Source organism: Triturus cristatus, chromosome 6, assembly GCF_964204655.1.
Source record: "Triturus cristatus chromosome 6, aTriCri1.1, whole genome shotgun sequence".
Lineage (NCBI taxonomy): Eukaryota > Metazoa > Chordata > Amphibia > Caudata > Salamandridae > Triturus > Triturus cristatus.
This window is the reverse complement of record NC_140589.1, coordinates 1,750,852,367-1,750,878,813: the sequence shown is the minus strand read 5'-3', so window position 1 is coordinate 1,750,878,813 and position 26,447 is coordinate 1,750,852,367. Positions and strand designations below refer to the sequence as shown.

Here is a 26,447-nt window from a genome sequence, read left to right as displayed (position 1 = left end):
AGTTGGACATATAGATAATGCACATATGCAAGCCCATGCTATCGGATGGCCCACCAGTCACTTGCCGTAGAATTAAGTTTAGAATGCTACCACAGAGCAATATATGCTTGCATGTATGTTTCCATACATCCAATATAATGAATCCTGCCTCCTGGGTTATCGGAGGCCTACTTTAGGGGTGACTGACCTATATTTAATGTAATGAGGTGTCCCTGTCACACATAGTGTGTGGGGTCGAACTCAAGCAGGTTAGCTGCTTTTGCAGGGCTGACATGGCAGACATGCAGACTTTGGTTTTACTCGGATCACTCAGGGTGGCACAATACGTGCTGGAGCCCTGGTACCCCTTTTACATCCCTGCCCTGGGTACCACTGGTACCATATACTAGGGCCTTACAGGGGTGTAAAAGTACTTGCCAATTGGGTGTACCAATTGATATTTACAATTGAAGAGAAAGAGCACTGGTGCTGGTTTGGTTAGCAGGACCCAGCACACTTTCAGATCTACTACCATAGCATCTAGAAGTTTGAATGGGGGCAAAAAGTGTGTGGGGTTCTGCAAGTAGTCCAGTTTACTACAAGCATTGATTCCAGAATAGTGTGTTTTGCCACAGTCTAGCTTGCTGGTAATGAGGGCTTGAGTGACAGTTCTGGGAGTGTTGGTGGGGAGCCATTTGGAGATTTTCTTGGGCATCTAGTGTTAAAAAGTAGGAGACGGAGACTGCGTTCACTTGGCAGGTCATGGGGAGTTAGAGGTTTATAAATATTCTGAGGTTCTTTGCATGGGTTGCCGGGAGGGGTGTGAGGGAGTTCGGCAGGCCACCAGGTGGATTCCGTCTGGTCTGTGTTGAGCTTGAGGCAGTTGGTTTTCATCATCGAGTATTTTCAGTCATCCAGGCGAAGAAATTGGTCCAGGTGTTTGGCGTCTTGCCAGAGAGGGAAAGTATGACCTGGGTGTGGTCAGCATAGAATATGATGTTGATGCAGTGGGCGGGGACGATGCTGCCAAGTGGGGTCAAGAGTGGAAACAGGAGTGGGGCTGACTGAGGATCCTTGTGGAACTCTGCAGATGAAGTTGACAGCATCCTCGGTGAAGGGGGCCAGGCTGGGTGCGGCCTGTCAGGAAGGAGCAGATCTACTTAACTGCGGGACCTTGGATGCCAGCTTCGGCAGTCAATGGATAAGGATGGAGTGTGAGACGGTGTCAAAGGATGCAGAAAGAACCAGTAGGATGAGGCTCTCATGTCAACTCTGTCTTTAATGACCTGGATTTCGTTCATGGAGGCGACGAGGGTGGTCTCTATACTGAATCTGGATTGAGTGATGTCCCGAAGGTAGTCGTTAGTGAGGAGGGTGGCTAAGCGTTTGTTTATCATCTTTTACATTACTTTTGCTGGGTAGGGTAGGCGGGAGATAGGCTTGTAGTTCAGTAGTGTCTTTTGATCTGCTGAGGGTTTCTACAGGAGGGGAATACTGTGGGAATACTGTGAAGTGTTTCCAGGTGTTTGGGTAAGTGGTTATGATGATTTGAGCGATTCAGGATTAGGGGGAGGGCTGCGCTGATTGGGTCCTGTACTTTAATGAAGTGCGGTGAAGACAGGGGTCTGAGGGAGCTCCAGAGTGTATGAACTCCATGTTTGTTGCGGTTTCTTGAATAGTGAAGGTGGGCCAGGTGGGCAGGTTTGACCTCTGGGTGTTGGTAGAGATGGGTAGGATAGCCCATAGGACAGCCAATGGGAAGGTCTGTCTGGGGAAAAAAAAATTGTAGATGCTGGTGATCTTGTTGCTGAAAAATAGGGGCCGAAGGGTGCCGAAGTTCTGAGAGGGGGTTACGCTGGTGGAGTTTGCTACCGGAGAGATATATTTTTTCACTATGGCAAAGATTTACTTGCCACTGTTGCTTTCAATGAGGTCTGTGAGCGCAGAAAGTTTTATGGCTCGAATTTACCGATTGTAGCATCTGAAGACTGGTTTGTAGGTGCTCTTGTCTGTCATTCTGACTTGGTCTCCAACTGCGTTCAAATTGCTTGCAGTGGAGTTTGGCGAGCCTGAGCTCCACGGGAATAAAAAGTGTTTAATGAAGAAAAACTTATGCTGAGGCTAGTGGAATGCCATAGTGCAATGGTACTAAACATCTACATGGAACCAGAGTCACTGACAATTTTTGACCAGTGAGAAACTAACTATACGGTTGGAAATTTGCCCTTCCAGCAGGGTCAACCCAGCTTTTTACCGTTTTTGTAGGCCATAGGAAACCAATAGTAAAGTGCTTGTACTCTCCTTTTAACAGTTGTAAAATTTATATATTCCTAATTGGTACTTGTCATTATCTCCCTGCCCCCGAGGAGGGTACTGACAGTATAACTGAATGGTGGCATGTACGTCACAAAAACGGTCCTTTCCTTTTTTCACATCAGGAGGAACCGTCGGATTGGACTGGAATTCAAAACGGCACTCCTTCCCTCGACGATACGCCTTCAACTGGGAGTCCTCTTCTGATGACCCCGCCCATGGACCCTATATCACTCGTCTAGAGACAATGAGTGCAGGGGATGGACCCGGCTCCTGACGTGAAACGTCAGAACCAGGAAGACACAAGGTGTTCACTGAGGCATCGCAAAGAGAGGGGAGACCGAGTCCCAAAGAGGAAGCTGTGTTCCTGACGACGACTACGGTGGAGACCGGAAAACGGGGAGAGCCAGGAGGCCAACGCTTCCGCGCTGCGCCCAGCCACGCTCCTGGAGGAGTGTGGCTCTTCAAGGTACGTGAGCAGCTCACGGGGTGGGCTGGGAGGAGGGAGGAAGCCGGCAAGTAGTGGGCAGGTACTCGCATCCCCTGCCCGTCCAATACCACCTCCCCTACCCATCACTACCTCACGTTGCTGGAACAGGTTTAGAGCACTTGGGTGTTCCTTCACTCCCTTTCCCTACACGACAATATAGAGCACACCACGGACCATTCCACTCCTTTTCTTCTATGTCTTTGCCTTCCTGAGAACGTCCCAGCGAGGAAACACGGAGTAGAGGGAGGAAGACCCAGGAGTACGAGACCAGGACAGTCTACCCCGGATAAGAGGCATTATTCGACGGATGAACTCTGGCTCCTGAGAAACGTCACATTTGTAAAATAAAAAGAGATAGCCCAAAACCCCTCACTTGTGGACCTCGATCCTTGCCAAAAGCTTGCAGTACTCTAAAATTATAAGCCCATAGTATATGGCACTATTTGCATCCAGGGCCTGTAAAATAAATTCTACCAGGGGGCTGCAACATCATTGTGCCACCCACTAAAGTCTCGATGCCTGCCCAGTCAGCCTGGGTACACAGTCTTAAACTGCCCTTGAGGCCTTTTGCCAGGGCTAAGCTTTTCTTTTTTAGTACTTATAGGTTAGCCCATAGGGTGGCCTTAAATGCGAATAAGGTAGGGTGCATTGTATTTTAAAAAAGTGAGACATGCATATTGAATGTTTTCCATGTCCTGGCAGGGAAAAAAATCCCAAATCATTTTTCACTGTAGCAATGCTGGCTCTCCCATAGGAAAACACTGAGTTACATTATAACAACTTATAATGCTTAATTAAAACAATGGATTAAACCCAGATCAGTGACCGGGTGAATTTTTGAATTGTTCAGCATTTCATCCATCATTTGTTCTTTTTGCTAATTTCAGTTTGGAGCCATTAGAAAAATGATTCAAGGACTCGTGTTAATAGTTTAGAATTCAACTTAATGATAAAGTCAAATTCTATATTACTATTTTAGAAATCACACTTTTGGAAAATTGTCCTTTCTGTCCAAGCCAAAAGGATGTTTCTACCAGTGTCACCTAACTGTTGAACGGCTCCTCCGTTTTTCTTCTTTGAGCAGGATGGACTGGGGGCAGTGCCCAGCCTTTTCCTGAGCTTCAAAAGGATGCCTACCCAATCAATGGTAGATGCAGCTCACACCTAGGCTGCCTACTCAGCTTGGCTCCAAAGTCAGTGGGAGGGGGGAGCTGCCCCAAAACTGGTTTTGAGTTACCACAAAGGAGGGTTTGCGCATTTCCATAGTCACACCTCTCGGTGGGCACAGGGAGCTCTGACCAGGGAAAGAAGGGTACTGCTATGTTGTTTTTAGGAAAAGAGGGGTAGTGTGGGATATCTTACAGTGAAACACAAAAGAAGTGCTGAAGTAGTGAGTAGGATCACCCCTGGGCATATTTACCTCATTGGTTAGCAGGTGGCCAGGAATTTCACCTACCCACAGGCTGGCAGTGGGCATAAATGGGGCTCCCCCAGTGCACTCTTCAGAACACGACTGGACCTGTAGAGAATTAAAAGGACTGCTCTGCTGTCTGAAGAACCTGAAGTAAGACAACCTGCTAGCCTTGAACCCAGGACCTCAGCAGTGACTCCAAGGGTCAGTTGGTTGACCTCTTGTTTGAGCTACAGGGACACAACAAGCTTCCAGAGGCACTTTCCCAGCAACCAACTAGCTCAGTGTCACCTAGATCTGCCTTAGACCCAGCTTCTGGCCTCTGTTGAAGCCTCCCAGGTCCAAGACGCTTGGCTGGTGTTACAGAGTACTTCTTCTATCCACACTGCAAACGTTGGGACTTGGAAACATTTTGCCAACTTCCTGCTTGGAGAACCGATGGAGACCATGATCACTGTCGAAACTGCAGCAATTAGATAGACAGTCGGACTCAGCTTGCTGGTTTGCCCCACTGAAGGACATCTGACTTCCAGAAAAGTTTCAAAGTCTGAACGTAGAGGGCTTCATCTGGACTGAAGTAGACCAGCAACCAGTTGATGTTAAGGCCTTTTTTGACACAGACTTTGGACTTCACCCCTTCGGTTACTTGCCACCTTCGTCGACGACCGCACCGAGACTCTGTTCTTCAGCAACTCCTTTCGGATCCAGGTTGCAGGTTGCCCCAACCACTTTCTCCCCCAAAAATATTCCAAGTCAGAAGGTAAACTTTCCACTGGGACGAACCTAGTTCCCACATCAGACCTGCTCTCCAGCTTAGTTGCCCTTAACTTTTGACTCTGATCCAGTTAGGGTGCTCAAATAACTGTTTGGCATTTTGTTATTTTTGGCGCTTTTCACATTTAAAAAATTCATCTCTGGTTTTACTTATTGTATTTTTGACATCTTCGTGTCATTTTATTTATTAACATTTTCTCTATTACCCTAAATTGGTTTGAGAATTTTCTTGTGCTGCATTTCCACTTCATTATTGTGAGAGTTCTGCATTAATACTTTATACCTTGCCTCTTAGTTTAACCTGACAAATTTGTGCCAAGCTACCCAAAGGTTAATCACAGGTTTATTTATTGGCATTTGTGCTACACCCTGTGACAAGGATGATGTTGGACATGGCCCCGTCAGCAGGGTCACCTCCAAACTTCTGGTCTTATCCCCTCCGGTTTTGCTGAATTCGTTTTAGTTGGCCTTAGTGCTCGGTGCACTTCATCACTGCTAAACAGTGGTAAAGGTCACTCCCTAAAACATGCTAAAATTGGCTTATACCGGATTAGCGTATTTAATTTGCTTATAAGTATCTAGTATAGTGGCACACAATATGCCCAGGGGCACTTAATTAAATGCTGCTAGTGGGCCTACAGCACTTACTGTTCCATCCATTTAGGTAGCCCCTTAAAACAGGTCTCATGCAGTGCATTTAAAAAGGTGGACATACACATTTAAGTTTTACATGTCCTGGTAGTGAAATACTCGTAAATTCGTTTTTCAATACTGGGAGGCCTACCTCTCCCATAGAATAATTGGGTTCCCTTATCACATTTGATAACTTTAGTTTGGGGGCAGATGGAAAGTCATGGTTGGTGTCTACAGAATTGTATTTGAAAATCATCTTTAATGTTAAAGTTGAATTTTGAGTCAATCTTGAATATGGCATTTTTAGAAAGTTAAAGACACATATGATGAACAGGATGCGGAACAAATCAAACATTCAATCCTCAGTCAAACGATCAGGTTTAAATCCATTGTTCTTTTGCTCACCATGCCATCCCAGTTTAGACCCAGCCAAAGGCAAATCAGTCTTGAACCTCCTCCTCAAAGGAACAGTCTAGTCGGAACTGCCAAGCCAGGTCCTCCCTGGACAAGAAACAAGCATCCTGGGACCAGTTTTGGAGTATCATGAGCAGAGCCTTAACAGAGGATTGCACTTTTTGTCCAAGTCTCAGTCTTCATGAAAAAAGCACCTCAAATCTGAAGGTTAAAAGGTCACACATTTAAAGCGACTGTAAAGAGAGTGAATTAATGAGAGCAAACTCAAACTGCAATGTCAAGTTCGGTGTATCAAAATAAGCCAACACAGGTGTGAAGGAGCGCAAAGGAGTGAATAAGTGAGTGGAGACTGAGCATCTAAATGTTTTAGAGAAAGTCATATTGCAGCTGAAGTGGAATTCCACAGCGTTCCTAAGGACAAGTAAGGCTGTGCATGAATAAACTATTATTACTTGCCCTACCTACCGCTTCACAATCTGAAAGAGGCTGGGCAACACAGTCGGCTCGATGCACACACGCTGTGCGGATTGGTGCAAACGGGCTTGCCGTTGGAGCACAGCTAGAGTAGATGTGCTGTAGGATGGTTTAAATAGCCAACAAATGTTTGCCCAATAAAGAACCGGACAGCTAGCATGTAAACCAGTATGACTAGTGTGCCAATGCAGACAAGTAAAAACATAAGACCATTTTGCCTGTACAGAATCAACCTGCTTTTGCCCATAGTGGGTGACAAATCAAGTTCAACTGCATGAACATGGTAATTGGCAGAAGGGTGGTGGGCAGCCAGACTGACATCTGGACGCTTGTGCATAATATGCTGTCCCAAGAGGAGGGAGAGTATTATCCAGCAGAGGAAGTCAGAGTGTAGGAAAAATGCTCAGGGTTAGAGGTTCTTAGTACCAGACCCACTGAGCACAGCTCATTCTGGTTGCTCCAGCCTGGGCCGAGTTCCACCTGACCACCTTCACATTATAAAAGACAGGTTGAAATAAGTACACTAGGCTTATGTCCCACCATAGGCAGAATATGTTCCTTTGAGAACCCATGAGTGGCAATCTATGGAGTGCAAAACATTGGACACCATGTGTTTTGGATGTAACAAATAAAGATTTACTAATGATGTGCACTTACTGGGAGAAAACACCCAGTGCCACCTCCAGGTGGCTTGTGGTCGGCAAGGTAATATCTTTCCTTATGTGGAGAGATTCCACTACAAGACAGACCATTTGGGAGAGTCTGAAGTACCAGCTAGTACCACAATTTCATCATCTTTAGATGAAGAGGATGTGACTCCAACAACTGCCATGCCTGCTGCAGTACCACAGGGCAGAAATTATGTTCATTAACACCAGGATCAACCTGCCCCTGAATGGAGAGCAGGAAAGCCTTCAGAGGCAACAGGATTGCACACACCTTTAGTAAATTATCAAATGACAATGCTGCTCCATCTGAGACCAGAGACCTCTGATCTTCACGTTGTCCAGGCAAACTCTCCAACTTTGAGACGATACCTCTATCACCACTGTAACCTTATGATGGAATAAGGCGAACAGCCAGGCTAACGTCAGATCTGCATCCGTTACTGACTGTTTTGAGCCGCCTTGTTAAAAATACCGATCTTGTTCACGATGTATCCCAAGCCTGGGACCACAGCAAATACAAGCTCCATTTAAGGGTCCTAATGTGCCACTGAGGTTGACATGATGCTATTAGAGCAATGGGTATCAGAACCATCAGCTAACAAGCAATCCTGTGCACACATATAGTTATAAAGTCAATGTTGACAAAGGTAAGCACAATGAGGGAGACAGAATTGTTCAGATAAAGACACGTTGTTCTTTAATCCTCATAGAAGCATGACCAGCCGACACGTGTTTCGTCGGGGAAACATAAACCCACGACTCTTCAGGGCTGGGAATGATACAAATATACGGTTTCAACACCACTGAAAAAAAAAAATTGTTAACCAGAGGGATCAACCCTCTCTACTGTGAATATGTACACCACAGACACCAACATGACATGCCATCCCCACATGAGCACTGTGATCAAATCATGAATCGATCAATATACCGGATGAGTACATTTATGCCATCACCCTTGTTGTCATTTCAGAGCATGGCAAGAATAAACCTGAATCCCATGGAAAATACCACGTGAGACCAAGTAAACCAAGTAAACCAAGTAAAGAATCCCAATCGTTCCAGAAAAGAAATGAAACACACACCTCAATGTGAAGAGGATACTCAAACAAGAATTCAAAGGAAAGAAAAGGGAAAAGACAAGAGTTTAAGAGAAAAAAAGGACCTGTGCAAAAGCACAAAAAGAGACAACGGTAAATCCAGAAATACCTGCCAAAAGTTGCATGAATGTAGTAAGTGCTAGAACAAAACAGAGAATAACAAAAAAAAGCCTGGTCAAAAAGGGAGAATCTGGTCATACCAAGATTCAAACTGCGCAAAGTTTAGAATCATTAATGGATACAAAGATTCAAAAACTCTAACCACACAGACGGTGATAATTCCAACCCGGCTGGGTGTATGACTCGCCAGTAGAGACGGTAAAAATCAGTCAAGGTACACGGATTTGAAAAACTATCTATAAGGGCAATAAGGAGACAATCATCAGAAAAAACCATCAGAAAAAAACATCAGAAAAAAAGGGGAATAGGGCAACCAAGGATTAAAAACATATATTAAACTAAAGTATTGAAACGGTTTAATTGAATCCAAAACTGCCATCTCACAAAATATTGTGGCCTACACATCGTACAAAGTCAAAGGCGAAGAAGCGGACGAATATGGTCCATCTGATATAATAGGAGGTGCAAGGATCAATATCTAATACAGAGTATAAAAACACAAGTAAAACGCCCATATGAACAAATCAGTGTACATCAGTACTGTTTCGTCTCACCTTGGTTGCAAACAAAGTCAAATATAGTACCGCCAGTGAAAAATGCCAAAATCACGAGTGAATGATCTCTGTAAGAAAAATTTAAAAAAATAATATGCATCAACGTCAACGATTGAAAAATGTAAATAATGCAATAGTCACTATATCACAGACTGTTTAAAAATGTATGAAAATCGACTCACGAAGCAGGTATGAATATATTACCACAGAAATCGTCAATCAAGCCAAACAGCCAAACACGAGTAAGTGTCTGAAGACTGCATCTACGAAAGAACAAACAATGGCCAAGTATAAAAAAAAAGGGTCCGCAAGTACGTGCCATACAAAAGATAAATAATACGACAACCTAACTCCAATTAATGGGAGTACTAATCCAACTCAAGTCAAATAGCCAAGAATAAAAAGGCAAACTCACTATTACGGCAGCAAAGAAACGCGTCCTGGCGGCACCCGTCCGGATACAGAATACCTACAGGTGCGTATTGCCCCGGAAGTGATATAAGTAACGGATGAAAAAAATAAAAGACTAGAACGCGTCTTCATTCAGTATGTATAGAACAGGAAGTCATAAAACGGGAGATTCAGGACAACCGATCAGTGGAAATGAACCTACAAGAAACAGAAGCAGAACAAAGAAAATAACAGAGCAAAGAATGCAAATAAAAGGCCAAAATACCAACGAATATAAACGACCACACCACAAAAATAAACAAAATTAAAAAATATAGAGATCTCGGAGAAACAATGAACATAAAGGACAGACTAGAAAAACCATGTAAGATACAAATAGCAGCAAAAAGACAGTAAACACAACAAATAATCAAACTTAAATGCATCATGAAAGGGAACAAAATAGAAAGAGAAAAATATAATGCAAACATGGACATGACTAATGAAATAATAAGACATCTCTAATACAAGACACATTATTAACAGAATAAAAATTGATAAAAAAAGAAGACAGCTGTGGTATAACAAAAAAAACACCACCGACAAGTATAGAATTTGAACACAAGTAATACAAAAATAATGTGCATAACCTAAATCAAAATGTCCTGATACAAATTCAAAAGGCATCTAAAAGGCCCAGTACAGAATTGTACATGAGGAATGAACGTGACATAAAAGCACATAGCAAATGCCACAGTACCTATAGAGCAGAACTTAGAATTGCTTACAATGGATACGTCATCTCGTACATAAACCATTACCCCAGGAAATATTGCATTTCGGAATCGTAATTAAGACCATGCTCAACCGTCTGAAGGCGCATTATCCAAATTGCCTCAGACGTTCTTAATCACAGTTCTCTGTTGCCACCCCGTAGTCCCTGATTAATGGTTTCAATCCCAAAAAATTGAAATCCCTTCCGAGTGCTCTGCGAGGGACATGTGGCTGTACGTAACGCTACAGGATATCTTGCATCACATTGGTGTATCGCCCTTGTATGTTCCCCAATCCTTTCTTTAAGTGCCCTGATGGTGCTGCCCACATATTGTTTACCACATGTACATTCAATGATATAGACAACATATTTTGTGGTGCAGTTGATGTTAGACCTGATCACATATGACCTACCGTTGTGGCCTAGAAAGGACAAGGTTTTATGTTTCGCCCATTTGCACACCCCACAGCAGCCACATTTATGAAAACCCAGATTAAGAGGGGTGAGCCATGATTGTCTATTCTGGCACCTAGGTACGGTGGGACTCAGTCTACTGCGTAGATTGTTACCCCGTCTAAAAGTGATTTGTGGGTGACTGGTAAGAAAGTCCCTGAGGGAAATATCAGTCTGTAAAATGCCCCAGTGTTTATTGAGGCTTTTCCTGATAGTGTAGCTAAGGTCATTGTAGTCTGTGACCATACGTATACTCTGCTTGGTTGTAGTCGTTCTGTTATTTCTAGGGAGTAGAGTGTCTGTCCGCTGCACCCTAGAAATCCTTTTCTCTGCTTTTTTGAGAATTAAGGGTGAATAACCTCTCCTCTGAAATCTCGGTTTCATATCCTTGATGCAGTTAGCAAATTCTAGTTAATCACTGCAATTCCGTCTGGCTCTTAGGAATTCACCATACGTGATAGCCTGGACTTGGTGTAATGGGTGATTGCCGTCTGCATGTAGAATAGAATTGCAGGAAGTACTCTTACGGAACAGACGACTGTTCAATTTTATCATCTTTGACATACAGTTCTACATCAAGAAACGTCACACTGGTGGTGCTATGATCCATAGTGAATTGCATACCCAAATTGTTAGTATTAAGGTAAGAGCAAAAATGGACCAACTCTGTCACTCCCAGACCAAATCAAAAGACATTCGTCTATGTAACGACCCCAGAAGATGATAGAATCAATCCATGGTGCTCCATTCTTACCCCAAATCCATTCGGTTTCCAGACAACCCATAAACAAATTTGCAAACTAAGGTGAAAATCTCGAACCCATAGCAACCCCTTTGACTTGTTTATACCATTTATTCTCAAACAGAAAAAAGTTGTTGTGCAAAATAAGGTGCATCATCGTGATCAACATCTCATTGTGTAGCCATAATGTGACTGATCTGTTTTCAAGGAATTTGGTGACCGCTTTAAGACCTAAGTCAGGTTCAATGCTGGTGTACAAAGACACCACATCCAAAGTCGCCAAGATCATGCCAGGTTGCCACTGTAGATCGGACAGAATGCTCAAAATATGTTTAGTATCTTGGATGCAAGAGGCAAGATTCCGTACTAAAGGGCCCAAGAAAAGATCCACATATTCAGATAATTTCTCAGTTGGACCACCCATGCCAGAGACAATCCGTCACCCCGGGGGGAAAGGAAGATGCTTGTGTATTTTAGGTAATGTGTACAACACAGGAAAGGTAGGTCTAAAAACTCTCAAATAAGCAACTTCATCATCATCAAGAAGGCCCATGGTGTGCCACTCAGAGATGCTTGTTAATGAGTATGGTAAGAGGTCCCATAGGGTTATGTGAAATGGGATGATAACATGTATAGTCACTAAGTTGAGATAAAATCTCATTGTTGTAGTCCGCATAATTCATGACTACAACATTCCCATTCTTGTCCGCTTCTCTGATGAGAATATCACTGTCACTAGCAAGTGTTTTAAGTGCCAAGCGTTCACCCTGTGTGAGGTTATCATAGAACTTAGTCTTAGTCTTATCCCTTTTGGACTCATGTGTGTTTAAATCTTCCAAAACCCGTTTGTAAAAAATGTCAATCACATTACCGCCCGAAAATGTGTAGGAATCCGCCCGAAAGTGTAGGAATCCACTCGGACTTATTTTTAAGACCACTAGACGGAGTCACATCTGTGTCTATTTTTAATTCCTCAAGAAGTTGCACCATTGTATATGGTGATTCTTCAATATCAGTGAGGGACAAAAGCAGTTTAGTGGCCTGTATATCACGAATGGTAGGAACACCAAACACATCTTCACAGAAATTTTTCGTCACCCTTTTATCAACATTGGGATTGTCAGCAAAAAATGTTTTGAGCTTTAGAGCCCTAACAAACTTAAACAGATCAATCTTAAGTCTGCATATGTCACCAGAATCTTGTGGATTAAAGCTAAGGCCCTTACTTAACAACAAATTCATATCATGAGTGAGTGCTTTAGAGGAGAGATTAACAACTTGAACATTTGACGCTATATCTTCTGCTAGTTCCGCTCGTTGCCGGACCGCAGTTTCTTCCTGTATTCTCCTTTGCCTGCCTCTTTCCTCTACGAGTTTTGTGTCTTGTGTTATATGTGTACCCATAGATCTGTTTCCTCTCCGAATTGTTCTGACTTCTCGTAAAAAAAGAAGATTTGTTGCGTCTAATGTTAGAATCAGTATCTATATCTGGGACACTTAATGACGTGGAACTAGAGGAGACAGATATCATATCAGCTCTCGCTGGTTTGTCATGTGGAGCACTCGTTTGTAAGAGAGAGTCATATTTGCGGGCATAGGTAAAGACCCTGCCCACTTTATAATCAATCTCATCACGCTTCAATTGTCTCGCTTTTCTATCCTTAATCTCATTTTGGTGCATGGTTAATATGTCCTTGAGGATAGAGTAATTCTTTTCTGTAGCTTCTTTAAGATTAAGGTTTTTAATTTCTGCTTCTAGAATAACAATATCAGCTTGTAATTTACTCACTTTCCTCTCTGCACTTTCTATAAGGATCTGCATGAGTGTGTTGGATTTGAGATTGAGTGCCTATTCCCATTTAACTAGAAGATCTTCGTCCAGATCGTCATATGTGGGAAATATCTGTGAACTTAGACCTCTGGTAACTCTATTTAATCTGAGGTACTGCTTGAGAGTAGCTCCATCCCATCCATCCCACCATCTAGCATTCTCCAATTTTTCTCATCTAACAAATTTCTCTCTAAGACCCTCATGGTGTATGGTGTTACTTCTAGTAGAGGGAATGTTAAGGTTGGTGCCTTTGGCCAGGTTGCCAAAGAGTTATCCCAGTCCATATTAAAAGCCTCTGTTGTAAACACATGGCAAGGAAACCTATTGCGGCAGCCCTTCCTAAATTTCACAAACTACTATCAAGGGTATTAAGACATAGGAAGCAAATGGCGCTCAGCAAATAGACGTATAAAGTACAAGACTCAGTGAATAGTTATGGTGCAAAACAGGAAGGGGAAACCCTTACAACTCCTTAAAATGTGTAGGACAAAGCCCTGCAACAAAACAATTAACAAGCAATCCTGTGCACACATATAGTTATAAAGTCAATGTTGACAAAGGTAAGCACAATGAGGGAGACGAAATTGTTCAGATAAAGACATGTTGTTCTTTAATCCTCATAGAAGCATGACCAGCCGACACGTGTTTCGTAGGGGAAACATAAACCCACGACTCTTCATGGCTGGGAATGATACAAATATAAGGTTTCAACACAAGTGAAAAAAAAAAAAATGTTAACCAGAGGGATCAACCCTCTCTACTGTGAATATGTACACCACAGACACCAACATGACATGCCATCCCCACATGAGCACTGCGATCAAATCATGAATCGATCAATATACCCGATGAGTACATTTATGCCGTTACCCTTGTTGTCATTTCAGAGCATGGCAAGAATAAACCTGAATCCCATGGAAAATACCACGTGAGACCAAGTAAACCAAGTAAAGAATCCCAATCGTTCCAGAAAAGAAATGAAATACACATCTAAATGTGAAGAGGATACTCAAACAAGAATTCAAAGGAAAGAAAAGGGAAAAGACAAGAGTTTAAGAGAAAAAAAGGACCTGTGCAAAAGCACAAAAAGAGACAACGGTAAATCCAGAAATACCTGCCAAAAGTCGCATGAATGTAGTAAGTGCTAGAACATAACAGAGAATAACAAAAAAAAGCCTGGTCAAAAAGGGAGAATCTGTTCATACCAAGATTCAAACTGCGCAAAGTTTAGAATCATTAATGGATACAAAGATTCAAAAACTCTAACCACACAGCCGGTGATAATTCCAACCCGGCTGGGTGTAGGACTCGCCAGTAGAGACGGTAAAAATCAGTCAAGGTACACGGATTTGAAAAACTATCTATAAGGGCAATAAGGAGACAATCATCAGAAAAAATCATCAGAAAAAAAGGGGAATAGGGCAACCAAGGATTAAAAAATACATTAAACTAAAGTATTGAAACTGTTTAATTGAATCCAAAACGGAACCATCAGCACTGGAAGAGTGTCTCTTACAAAAATATCGGGATCACAGTCAAACTCGCTTTGGAGGGGGCTTCAAGGTCACTGTGTCCAGAAACACCCTAATGAAGGCAGCTCTGGGAAGCTTGTACAATGAGTCTAAATTAATTGATAGAAAACCTCAGGGCGGACAATGGCATTGTGCTCTGCAGGTGATCCAAGATCGACCGAGATGAGCCCACCTTCAACAGTCAGTGAGGTACACAAATATGTGAACTAACGACCTGCAACGCTAGGCCACAACCACTGACAATCTTCATAAAGTCCTGCAGGAGAGATGAAAAAAACCAAAGAGAGTAAGTGAACTAAAAGCAGTTGCCTTCCACTACAAAGTAGAGACAATTCAAGTGGGACTGCAGAATTGGCATATGAAAAAGTAGGAGTCCTGCAGATCCAGGGACACCATCCAATCCTCATAGTAGAATGCCTGCATTAGCCTTAACGTTTCCTTCTTGAGGAAAGAGTTTAGCTTTCGGAGGTTTAAAATTAGGATCTTTTTTAGAGACCCAAAAGTACTGTGAAAACCATCCCATCCTCTGCTCTACCACAGATCCTACCTCAAATGAAGCCTAAGTGAGTATCAACATCTCCCTGAATAAGGTGCTGGCACGAAGTGTGTGTGCATACAGGGAACTCAAAGGGGGTGTCCAGAAAGGGAAGGGCATAATAAATGTGGAAAATGTATAGGAATCGTTTATCCAACAAGATCAAGCACCAGTACAGCAGGAATTGTTGGAGCTAGCATCCTACTTTGCGCAGTGGTTTGCTTGATGGAAAATAACGGGACTTTGATGTGCTAGTGGAACAAGGGGTAGTAGAGTACTGACACGGATGTCATCCTTGCCACGGAGGCTGCATGATCTCCCTAGCGCCATTAGAAAAGTCTTCACGGGCTGTTCAATCAGTTGTGAAGTTTGGCACTGATGAAATATGGAGGCCCCAGATTAGTCTCTGAACTTCCTATACACGGAACTAACGGACCAGGGAGGACAAGCCCATGAAGCAAATTGTTGCCCTGCTGTTTTTATAACACCCCAAGACCGAATAGGCCTTTTTGCCAAAAATACTGGCCATGTCATCAAAGAGGCCTGGACATCTATGGAAAATCCAGCACAGCGTATCCAGGCAGGTCATCTAGTGACAACACTTATTCCCACAGCACATGCAACAGAGTCAGTGGTGAGGAGGACAAATCATAAATCTTTGCCCGCATCTTAGCCATCAGGATCAATCGGAGGAAATTAGTTAAAGAGGCCCCACGCACCATGTCCTAAGGTGTTTGAGAATAGAGGGGCAGAAAGCAAGAGGCATACAAAGCGTGCCGCACTAGAGTGCCTGAAGAAAACTTTCCTGCCTAGTATATCAATATGTTTTGACTCCCGGTTTGGTGCAGCGGATGGAAAAGAATTTGGATTGATCTTACAAATAGAGGCTTGCACCACAGATGTAGGGTACTGAATAAACATGTTGGCATCTCCTATGGCACTTTTAGATAGGACGTCTCACTACTGGGGCTGAAAAGGCTTCTGACCAAGCCGCCATTGGATTAACTAAAGCCTCATTGAGTCGCAAAAGGATGTCAGAAGTGGAAGGTCCTGGTTTAAGGATCTCTGTGAGTAGGTTAGTCTTGGACTCTTCAGTTGGGAGTGGTAATTCCCAAATCTCTGCTCCGCTCCGAACTACTACTGCAAATAAACAAACCTCTCTCGGTCGGGGGCCTCAGAGGTGAAATCAGAGTGCATTTAGGTGAATTTCCAGGCCACTGGCATTTTGTATCAGTATAATGTGCAGGGGGCAAATTACCTGCCCCTTTATTACCATGAGAAAAAAAAAAATCCCTGAAGGCCTTCTTGGATAGCGACTGAATCTGACCCAGAAACCTCTTCTGGCGTCCTAAAATACTGTAGTTGAGGAAGAGGAATTGCAGCGGAATCCTCAACACAGGGATGCACTATAGTGATGGGGTAGAACGACAGAGTGAACTCTTGACGAAGATTGTTACAAATTGAGAGCAGTGCTGGCAGTGACCGATCCAGCAAGGACGTCTCTAGAGCCAACTGTGGCATCAATGAAGAAACAGCTGTCAAAGCTGCCTTAAGGGAATAATCTGCTCTAGAGTCAATGAAGACCTAGAGGATTAGAGTAGCACCGGCTCCACAGTTTGTATCAGATCCCAAGAGTAAAGCCACGCAGAACTCAGGATTCTTACTAACCATGAAACCTTATCCTGGAGCGGAGTGTCTGGACATCAAAGGACTTCGCTTGTGCTCCGAACGTCTTTTTCACATATCCCTCTACTTTGCCTTAGACTTTACTGATGAGGCAACCTGCAATTGTGATCGGCCTTGTTTATTATTCTCAATGATTTGGAATAGAATCCCCACAGATAGACATTGTGTGGGTTTGTTAACAATTGCTTCCAACAATCACAACATAATTTGAAGCTTGTCTTAGTCGGCGGTGTCATCTCTGCACACTCGAATATAATTAACAGTAAGAATTTGGTAGAAGAACAAAAACTGGTACGGGCAAAGCTCCAAATTCAGGTTGAGAAATGCAGAAAAAGAGGAGCCAATGCCAGCACGCAGAGGTGGCAGCTACATAAAGTTCTGTGTCCAGAGGCTAGTTAAAGTGATGATGGAAGTAGACAGAGCGACCAACTGGCATACATCAGCTATTACAAGAATTTCCAGATCCAATCTGGCACTTGAGGAGATTCATAAAGTGAATAATCTGCAGGTAAAAGTACCTATTCGAAAGAGAATATTTGGAGGTTGGGGCTGAGGGGACGCAGCCCTGAATACTGGGTTTGTTCAGCTATCCTTGATCTTAGCTCCCAATAAACACCGTCTAACATTCTATGGCAGCAGTATTCACAATTAAACTTAATTTTTTTGCAGATTTATATACCGTGAAATCGACCCAAAGGTATTGGAGCATTTTACATGAGCACCAGTTATGTTACACAAGAACACATTAATTTTTGGTAGGCACGGGGAGATTACGTGATTTGCCCAGAATCACAGGAAGCTGAGCCGATGCCAAGGCTCGAACCGTGTTCTCCAGCTACAAGGCGGGCAGCTCTGGCCGTAAGGCCACAACATCTCCCTACATACTAGATGGTTATGTTGATTGGGAGGTTAGGGGGTTCCAATCATTTTTTTTTCACAAAAAAATAGGCAAGAAAACGTTTGAAGGCCACTGCTCTAGTAGGTTTACACTATCAAGTCAGCATCCAGAGGTGGCTGCATTGAACATTGGCGCAGACACACCCTTTGAATGAGAACCCTCTGGTTTTACTTGTCCCCCACCTCAAAGATACTCTGAGATGACTACGCAGAGGCATGCAGTGCATTACAAAATCGCAAAAGTAAAATAAAGATTTAATATCAGAAACAACATACCTCTGCTTCCGAAAGACTTGAAACCATCCTTTTCCAGTGATCTGGCCTGCACAAAAACAGAGGATTGCAAATTGACATAATTTCATGCTTGTGACAAGTTGGACAGCTTGGTGCACTGTTTTAACACTTTACCAATAAACAGAAACAATACACTGGTGGTCAGTTAATTGATTACTATTTGGACTGCAAGTTAACTCCGTGTGTGAACTGCTCAACAATGAAATCAGAGTAACACTGCGGTCACGAATATTTATCAGGGCTAGGCCAACTCAGCATTTCAGCCTTCCCAGTTTGGTAAAATGTGTACCTTTAAATTAGGTCATATTAACATCTGTTATTATACAGTGTTTTAAACTGCACAGATGGTATGTATGAAGCGGGTGAAAAACAGGTTATTGCTATGTTATGAACACATCTATCATTTGAACCAAAAGAGGCAGTTTTATACGCACAGCCTTCGCCTTCATCTATACAATACGGATAATGCGGTATGCAATGAGACTATTTCATCATAAATCTGGGCAAACACCTAAAGTTGGGAGCAGCAATTTTGCTTCATTTTATCACTGTAGGTCCAGGATCCATTCAGTTTAGTTACATCAATCCGGTTCCTTCCTTCAGTCATTTATCCAGTCTACATGGTAAAAAAGTATAATAATGCGTCATGTTTCATAAATGATTGCTGTTCACTTCGAGGTTATGGGAGGTGAAAACAACATTCGAAGATGGGTCAAAAGAGCAGCTGGAAAGGGTCCTAAGATTCGGGAAATAGTACGTGAACTGTGACCGCACAGCACCTCAGCTGCGAAGTACGAAATATATTTTTAAAAAATTAATGTCCGATAGAAACGCCATTAGCATAAATACCGTCTGGGAATGGCTTTTAATGCGTTAGGGGTTTTGCAAGAAATAGGCTGGACCTCGGCATTGCCTGGCGGGACCCCAAGCCCAGCATTGCCTGGCCGGATGCACAGTCTTTCCTCGCTTTCTGCAGCACTTTAGTTTGATGAAAGACTCCTCGTGGCTCGTGCGCTCGCTCAGGCGGCCGCGCTGGCAGGAGTGCTATATTTAATTATTTGGCCATGCTCGAAGCCAAGAGAGAGCCTGAAAGCGAACCACCTAATGTGTTCATTAAGTACAAAGGGCACAGACAGCATTGAAGATCTTTAACGCTAACAGGTTTTAACTGCAACACGAGTAAACTGCAACACGAGTCACGTTCTACTCCTGCCAGAAGCTTTACGTTGTAGCTGAGCGTAGACAATCACTCGGTTCTTAACCCCTGGAACATGCTCTGTCCAATAATCCATCAGCCTTATAGAGATACGTGCAATAAATTGTAGGTGGGCATGAGAGCATCCTATCAGAAGTCAATAGTTTGTGATTAGATCCCACTAAAATGTTGGAACCCCCATACAAACATGAACATGCTGCTGTCCAGGTTCCCAGTATCAGTGTTCTTTCTCTAAAGTCTTGGCTTAAGTTGAATAACAGCTATACGCTACCTTCCCTTTTTGTCCACAGTGGAACATAAATTTGTCCGCCTGCTCTGTCAGCACTTGATGAGGGCAGTCTAGAGTAGTGCACAGATTCTGTACAGCACCTGCACTAAGCTGCACATGGAGGCCCACCTTAAGAAGCACATACACAATCATTTTATGTTCTAAAACAGTCAACCTCTCTCGCCGCACCCACACCACCCCTCACCTCAGGGAACTACACTGTCTCTCAATCAACAAACGAACCGGATTCAGACTGCTCACACACATACACAAAGCACTACTCAAACCAGCCCCGCATACCGGAACATACACTTCTACACACCTCCCAGAAACCTTTGCTCAGCCGGGCTCTTACTAGCAAGCCAGAGGCCTTGCCTGCTCCCATGTAACCTCCAAAGCATGGAACAACCTCCCTTTCCACGTCGGAGCCTAATCTTCAATTCTCGAATTCTGGAAGAAGTTGAAAACCTGGCTCTTAATGTCTGTGCTGTTTTTCTTTATATTCTGGTATCTGTAGTTCAGCATTCATAATGGAAAATACATCACAAATACCAGATTTATTTTTGTTGATAAACAAATTTTTATTGATTTCACAAAAAGCACCAGCCAATCATCGAGACACCATGTTAAAAGAGGAATATATGCAATGATCTGGACAGCCCATAGGCCAAGGACATACAAATTCAAAAAGACAAAGTTTAGAGTATCCCCGGCAAGACTAAACCATGCCCCCCAACCACTTCCCCCAGACCTTACAATACTTCTCGGGGCAGCCACATGCTTCATACATGGTCTTCTCCTGCATGGCGCACTAGTCAACCCCGGCTCGCCATTTCCCAACGGTGGGAGGGTTAGGGCATTTCCAAGCAGTCGCTATATCCCTCTTAGCCACTACCACTGCCGTGGTATAAAATAATGTTTCATTTCTGGACCCATCCAGCCCATCTGTGATGCCCAAGATCGCATGTTTCGGGCCATGTGGGATCTCCGACCCCAATACCTCGGTGAGTTACTCTTCAATATCTCCCCAGAATCGCGCCAAGCGTGGACAGGCCCATACCATATGGAGAAAGTCGGCGGGTTTGTGACCGCATCTAGCACAGGCGGGGGTCGGCTGGAGTCCTGCGCGATGCAGGCACGCCGGGGTCAAGTAGGCGGCGTGTAAGAAATAAAGCTGTATCATGTGCAGTTTGGCGGAGGCGGTGACTGTCCTGGGGTCCATAAGGGCATCACGCCAGTCCTCCTCCTCCAGGGTGCCCACCCAATCCTCCCATTGAGCCCGCAGCCGATCAAGTGATGTTGGGGTATTGTTAATGAGTGTCTGGTAAATGCGGGAGACCCCCTCCCCGGATCCCCCAGCATGATTTGTGCTTCAGGAGGACTATGATCCGGGAGTCGTGTACCGGTCGTGAGGTGCGCTTGAAGAGCATGGCGCAGTTGTAAATATCTATAAAACTGCGAGTGGTGTAGAGAGTATCTAACTTGAAGGTCTTGAAAGGAGCGCATATGATCACCCACCCAAACATCACCCAGTTGGGAAATGCCTATAAGGTCCCAAGACCGAAAGCCCTGTAGCCCATTGACTTCCCTGAGCCAAGTGTCGTGCCACAAGGGTGTACACTGGGTCAATGTGTGAATTCATTTTGTATGACGCAACACGGCCCGCCAGGCCAGGAATACAGAACGCGTCACATCCGGCAGACGGGACGAAACAGGTTCCCCGTACAGCATCGACTGGATATTGGACAAACCCAACTCACTGCGTTCCAGCCTATATGCCAGATCGGACCAGTCTCCGTTAAACCAGTCGTGCAGGGAGTGCAGACGTGTGGCCAGGCTATATAGGTATAAATGGGTCATCTCTAGGCCCCGTCAAAGGAAGTGATCCAGCAAACACCCAGGGCCAATCGGGCCGTACCCTTCCCCCAGAGAAATTTAGAAGCAAAGCTGTCAAGCTCCCGGAACCAAGTCCTCAGGAAATTGAGGGGGGTATTTTAAAGCATGTAGAGGAATCTGGGAAGAATCATCATTTTGAAAAGTGCGACTCTCCCCATGGGATTCAGAGGCAGTGATTGCCATTTTAGAAGGTCCGCCTTAGCCCTTTTCACCAGGGAAGTGACATTAAGAGCCCAGCTGAGTTCAGAGAGTAAAGTCACCCATATCCCTAGGTACTTAAATGATTGGCGGCGGAGCGGTATGGTGAACTGCCAGTCGAAACATTCTCTGGACATGTGAAGGGGGACCAGGACTGAGCCGGAGGCCGGAAGCCCGCTCGAAAGACCGGAGGAGCCGGAGGCAGTGATGGCCCGACTTCGCGGGATCCGCCAAGTAAATAAGGACATCATCCACGTAAAGAGCGATTTTATCTGGTTCTGTATTGGGCCATTCCCAACCCTGCACCTGTACGCTCGAGCATATCAGGGCCGCCAACGGCTCCATCACCAGAACAAAGAGCAGGGGAGAAAGGGGGAACCCCTGCCTTGTTCTCCTGCAGATCGAAAAGGGTTCGGATAGGACCCAATCAACCAGAACACGTGCCCTTGGGCGGGCATACAATATGCGGATTAAACCCCGAAAGCGGGGCCAGATTCCCATCTCTGCCAGGACATCATCCAAGAACCCCCAGTCCACCGAGTCAAAGGCTTTCTCGAAATCTACCAGGAGGAGTGCGAGGTAGGGGTGATCAAGTTACGGTGGGCCAGGGCTGAGTGAAGCCACCGAACACAGTGTTGGGTACCACGCGAAGGCATGAACCCACATTGGTCTGGGTGGACCAGCGTGTGTAAGTGGGGTTTAAGGCGCTGAGCGAGTATCGTGGCATACAATTTTAGCTCTATGTTTATAAGGGAGATGGGACGGTAGTTCGCGCATCGGGGCGAGGGTGGCTGGGATTTAGGAATGACCACGATGGTGGCCGTATCGGTCTCAGGAGGAAAGGAACCCTTCTCCACTGCTTCACGGAATAGCTGAGCGAGATATGGAGTGAGCGTCTTGCGGTACAGGGCACAATATTCACGAGGAAGGCCATCTGGAACCGGCGTCTTGCCAGACGAAATAAGGACAATTGCTTCCCCAATTTCTTCTTGGGCGATGGGACGGTCCAGGTCTTTCTGAACAACTGAGTCCAGGTGAGGGAGGTGGCTGGCTCCAGCTCAACATATTCAAGAGAGACAGGGAGGGAGTCCCGGCCGTATATAGTTGGCGATCACAAATATCAGATTTAAATGAAAAAAAGTATAAATGGATTGTTTACTCGCCTGCCGTGGTCCCTTTGGTTTTCATTGTGGTTCTAAATCTAAATCTGGCTACATAAACCGGGCTGGACTGGGACAGAAAATAGGCCCAGGCATCAAGAATAAAAGTGGCTCCCATTAGTAAAGCAGATAGCCAAAAAACAGTGGTCCATATTTACAAATTGGGACAGTTTTGATCTTCTGGAGACACATCAGAAGAACATGCCCACTAGACAATAAAAGAGGCCCAAAAGCAGACAAAACACCGACCTGTCAGGCAGTAGCGGCTCCTGGGAGTGCTGCGGGGTGGTGGGCGGGGCGGGTGAGAGGCAGGGTAGTAAACTACAGCATACGGCCGAACCGAGGTAAGTTCATAAATAAATAAAACAAATTACATTGCACACGCTGCATCGACATTTGGCGTTGCAGCGTGCGCAATGTCATTCATTTTATTTATGTACTTACCTTGGTTTGGCCGTATGCCATAGTTCACTACCCCCTACCCTTCCCCGCTCTGCAGCACTCCCTCCAGGACCCGCTACTGCTGTCAGGCCAGCCCTTCTGCAATGCCTGATTGCCCGGTAGGCCAGTTTGACCATGCACACCAATGCCAGACTTTTTGAATGGTTCAGCAAAAAGTGTGCAGCTAGGAGAGTGCTGCCATAGCCCACCCTGACTGAAATCAGCCAATAGAGAATTAGTGTCTCTTCCTGCTTGGCAGTGTGGGGCGCCTGGGGGATGGCTTGTGTTGCATTATTGCTGTACCTTTACCGTAGTAATAGTGACGTTCTTGAAATACACTTATGTAGCACTCACAATTAGCAATATTGCTGCCTGCAGCAGGCCTTTCACAATCCGGGTAATCATGAAGGCACATTTTTGTTTTTAGAACAGGTGATCTATTAGAGTTCTGGTGCCGAACTGTGTGAAATGCTCATATTAAGCATTGCAAAGAGGTATGTGAACTCTAAAAGTAGAAGATGCCAAAGATTATAGGAAATGGACGTTCACCACTCATCTTAATAGCGGCATTTATTGCCTTTTTATGTTTTGTTTGACATGCTGTATTACTTTAACAATGTTTGGTTTTGAAATTTGTACGCTTGTCCAGGAGCATGCAAAGAAAAAAACACTCCATCCCACTGGGCTGTTTTCAACCTGTCACTTGAAACATCCAGGAGGTTTGTGAAAAGCGGATTTGAATTTACTTTCACTAAACAAACTCTTCCTTTAACTTCCCTCTTCGAAATTAGATTGGATGCGAGGACCAGGGGTTATTAAGGGCATACTAATGTCCAAAACAGAAGCAAGCGGTGTGATGCTTCTAACACATCTCTTATAACCGACATGTGCCTGTTAGATCATTTCAAAATGTTCTACAGCTCGTGTGGTTTCATAAACGTTGATAAAATATTCCCCTTTTCTTTTTAAAACTTAAATTTGTTTTTCACTTCTACACTTTATTTTAAAATGTTTCTTTACCCATTTTCACCAGTATTTATAAACTTTGGCTTTTTCTTATTCAACTGGATTTTCAATGGACTAGGCATTTCACGTATAAATGAAACCTACACCTCCCCAGAGCTTGGCCCCTGGGGAGGTGACACCAGTCACTAAACAAAAGCGGAATGCCTGCCCTAGGCTGGGGCAGGGGCAAATGCTGTCACTGCGCAGAGAGGTGAATAAAACTTTGTTTATAATAGAATACTCTCTGCCTTTTACTTCATTAGAACAATTATTTTTATTATATCAACATTCATTGATGTTTCTGATAATACTTTAGAACAAGTACCACAGGTTTACTTTACATACAATAACTCAATGTCATGTATGTCCCGAGAAGGCAAACAAAGGTTGAATAGGAGCTCAAGTTTGGGCAGCATACATGTTGAAGAGCAACGATAAGGCTTCTAAGAAAATAAGGAATCCTGTGTTAAATCCAGCATTCTTAGTCTCAAAAGCAGGTATAAGTACTCCCATTCAGTGTATGATTGCAAAATCTAAGGAGTACACTGTTTTCGAAGAAAGTCCCTGAAAACCTTTTACTGTTATCTTACGTTTTCAGTTCCTTTCATCCTCAGGTTTATTTGGTGGTGTCGATACACAATGAATATCCTCAAAGTAAAACTACAACAAGATGGCCACCTTCTGAAGTTACGCAGTGTAACCTCATGTTGCATTGCCTGGTGACGCAACACCAGTGTGTCGGAGGAAAGGAGTAGTGTTTTGGTTCATAAGAAGCGCACATTGGAATACAGCCGCACTAGCAGGTGCACAAGAGTGCATGCTTGTAATGGTACAAGCTATACACAGCAGAGTGAATGGGGCAACGCAGACAGTAAATGTAAACAGCGATCCTACTGCAAACAAAGCAAGTCCAACCTCAAGAATCCGGCCACAGTTCAAGGAATGAAATCGGGTGAGGACGCAGCTTCCTATGCCTTCAAGCAAAGGTTGACACGAACGCTGATGTGGGTTCGCTGACTAGGGCCGCACCAATCTTCACCAACTTGTAAAGACAGGAGACACGCAAGTACATGTTCAAATCCTTTACTGCAGCCCTGGCGCACAGTCCTTCCAGCTGTCCGCCTCTTATAACCAAATAAATGGAACACGGTGACAGAAGGCATGGTACAACTTCAAAAAATAGGTACAGAACTCCCAACGCCACAGTAAGAAATTGTTGTTTTTATTATTGATTTTATTGAGGAGCCGGAGATCGATGGAAAGAATACAGTGGTCCATGGATGGGTACAGTGCAAACACGCGTAGCGTTGCGTAGTGCAGCGGTCATTTTTTGCTTGCTCACGGTCCTCAACGCCAAGTTGACGACCGCGAACAAGCAAAATGACATCCCGGCGAGACTTTTTCCTCGTTCGCGATCAGCAACATCAAGTTGGCGATCGCGAGCGTGGAAAATAAACCTCCCGGCGAGATTCTCTACGCGGGAGGTCAGGTTTCTCATTGAGAGTGGTCGCAACGAGCAACTACCAGTCCGCATTGAGAAAGCTGCCGCTCGAGTAAAAATCTACTTGAGCGGTAGAAAACTACAGCTCGCACTGTGCAAGATGGCGTTTTCAATGATTGCAAAGTGCGGACAAGCATCCGGCACTGTGCAATCATTGAAAACGGCATCTTGCACAGTGCGAACAGGGTACTACGCAGTTCGCGAAGTGCTCCGCGTAGCTCACATAGTGCGAAGTGCACTTTGCGTGTCTACGCGTAGCGCTACTTCGCGAACTACGCCCACACTTAGTTGGGGGTAGGAAAAATAGCAGTGCAAGGAGTTCTGATTGGCTGTCGGATGTAAATTCATTTGTTACTAGTGTTTGTGCTGGTGGAGAAATTGTGTATGGAGGCAGTAGGTGTGGAGGTAACTCATATGACACTAGTATGTGTGAAACTGCCTCAGTCAGAAGTACTCACAAGAGTAAGTTTGGACATACAATTTCACAGCCACTGCCTCTGGATACTTATCTCATTGAATAACTCAATTTTCAGCTTATTTATTTTTATGGCAATTCTCTTGTAGGTACTCATTCCCGTGGCCCTTTCCTTGCTTTCCCTGCCATCGTCTTCCACTGCCAGATAGTCCTGATTCACAATCAGTACCACAAAGTTTCCCATTTCTGTACCAATGTATTTACTTTACATTTCCTATGAGA

At 44.3% G+C, this 26,447-nt stretch overlaps 1 protein-coding gene across 7 annotated transcripts in view; it reads right to left on the bottom strand.

Moving 5' to 3' along the window:
* The window catches only part of LCLAT1 (lysocardiolipin acyltransferase 1), a 713,371-nt gene that overhangs the window by 568,409 nt on the left and 118,515 nt on the right, over nt 1–26,447 (bottom strand). For 5 of the 7 annotated variants that reach the window (XM_085613011.1, XM_085613018.1, XM_085613015.1 and 2 more), the window contains one exon: nt 18,048–18,093. The exons of 1 other annotated variant lie outside the window; for it this stretch is intronic. The gene's annotated coding sequence lies outside the window, so the exon portion shown is untranslated. Of the gene's footprint in view, nt 1–8,930; nt 8,999–9,112; nt 9,194–18,047; nt 18,094–26,447 lie in introns of all 7 variants that reach the window. One more of the 7 variants, XM_085613013.1, reaches the window with a different exon arrangement.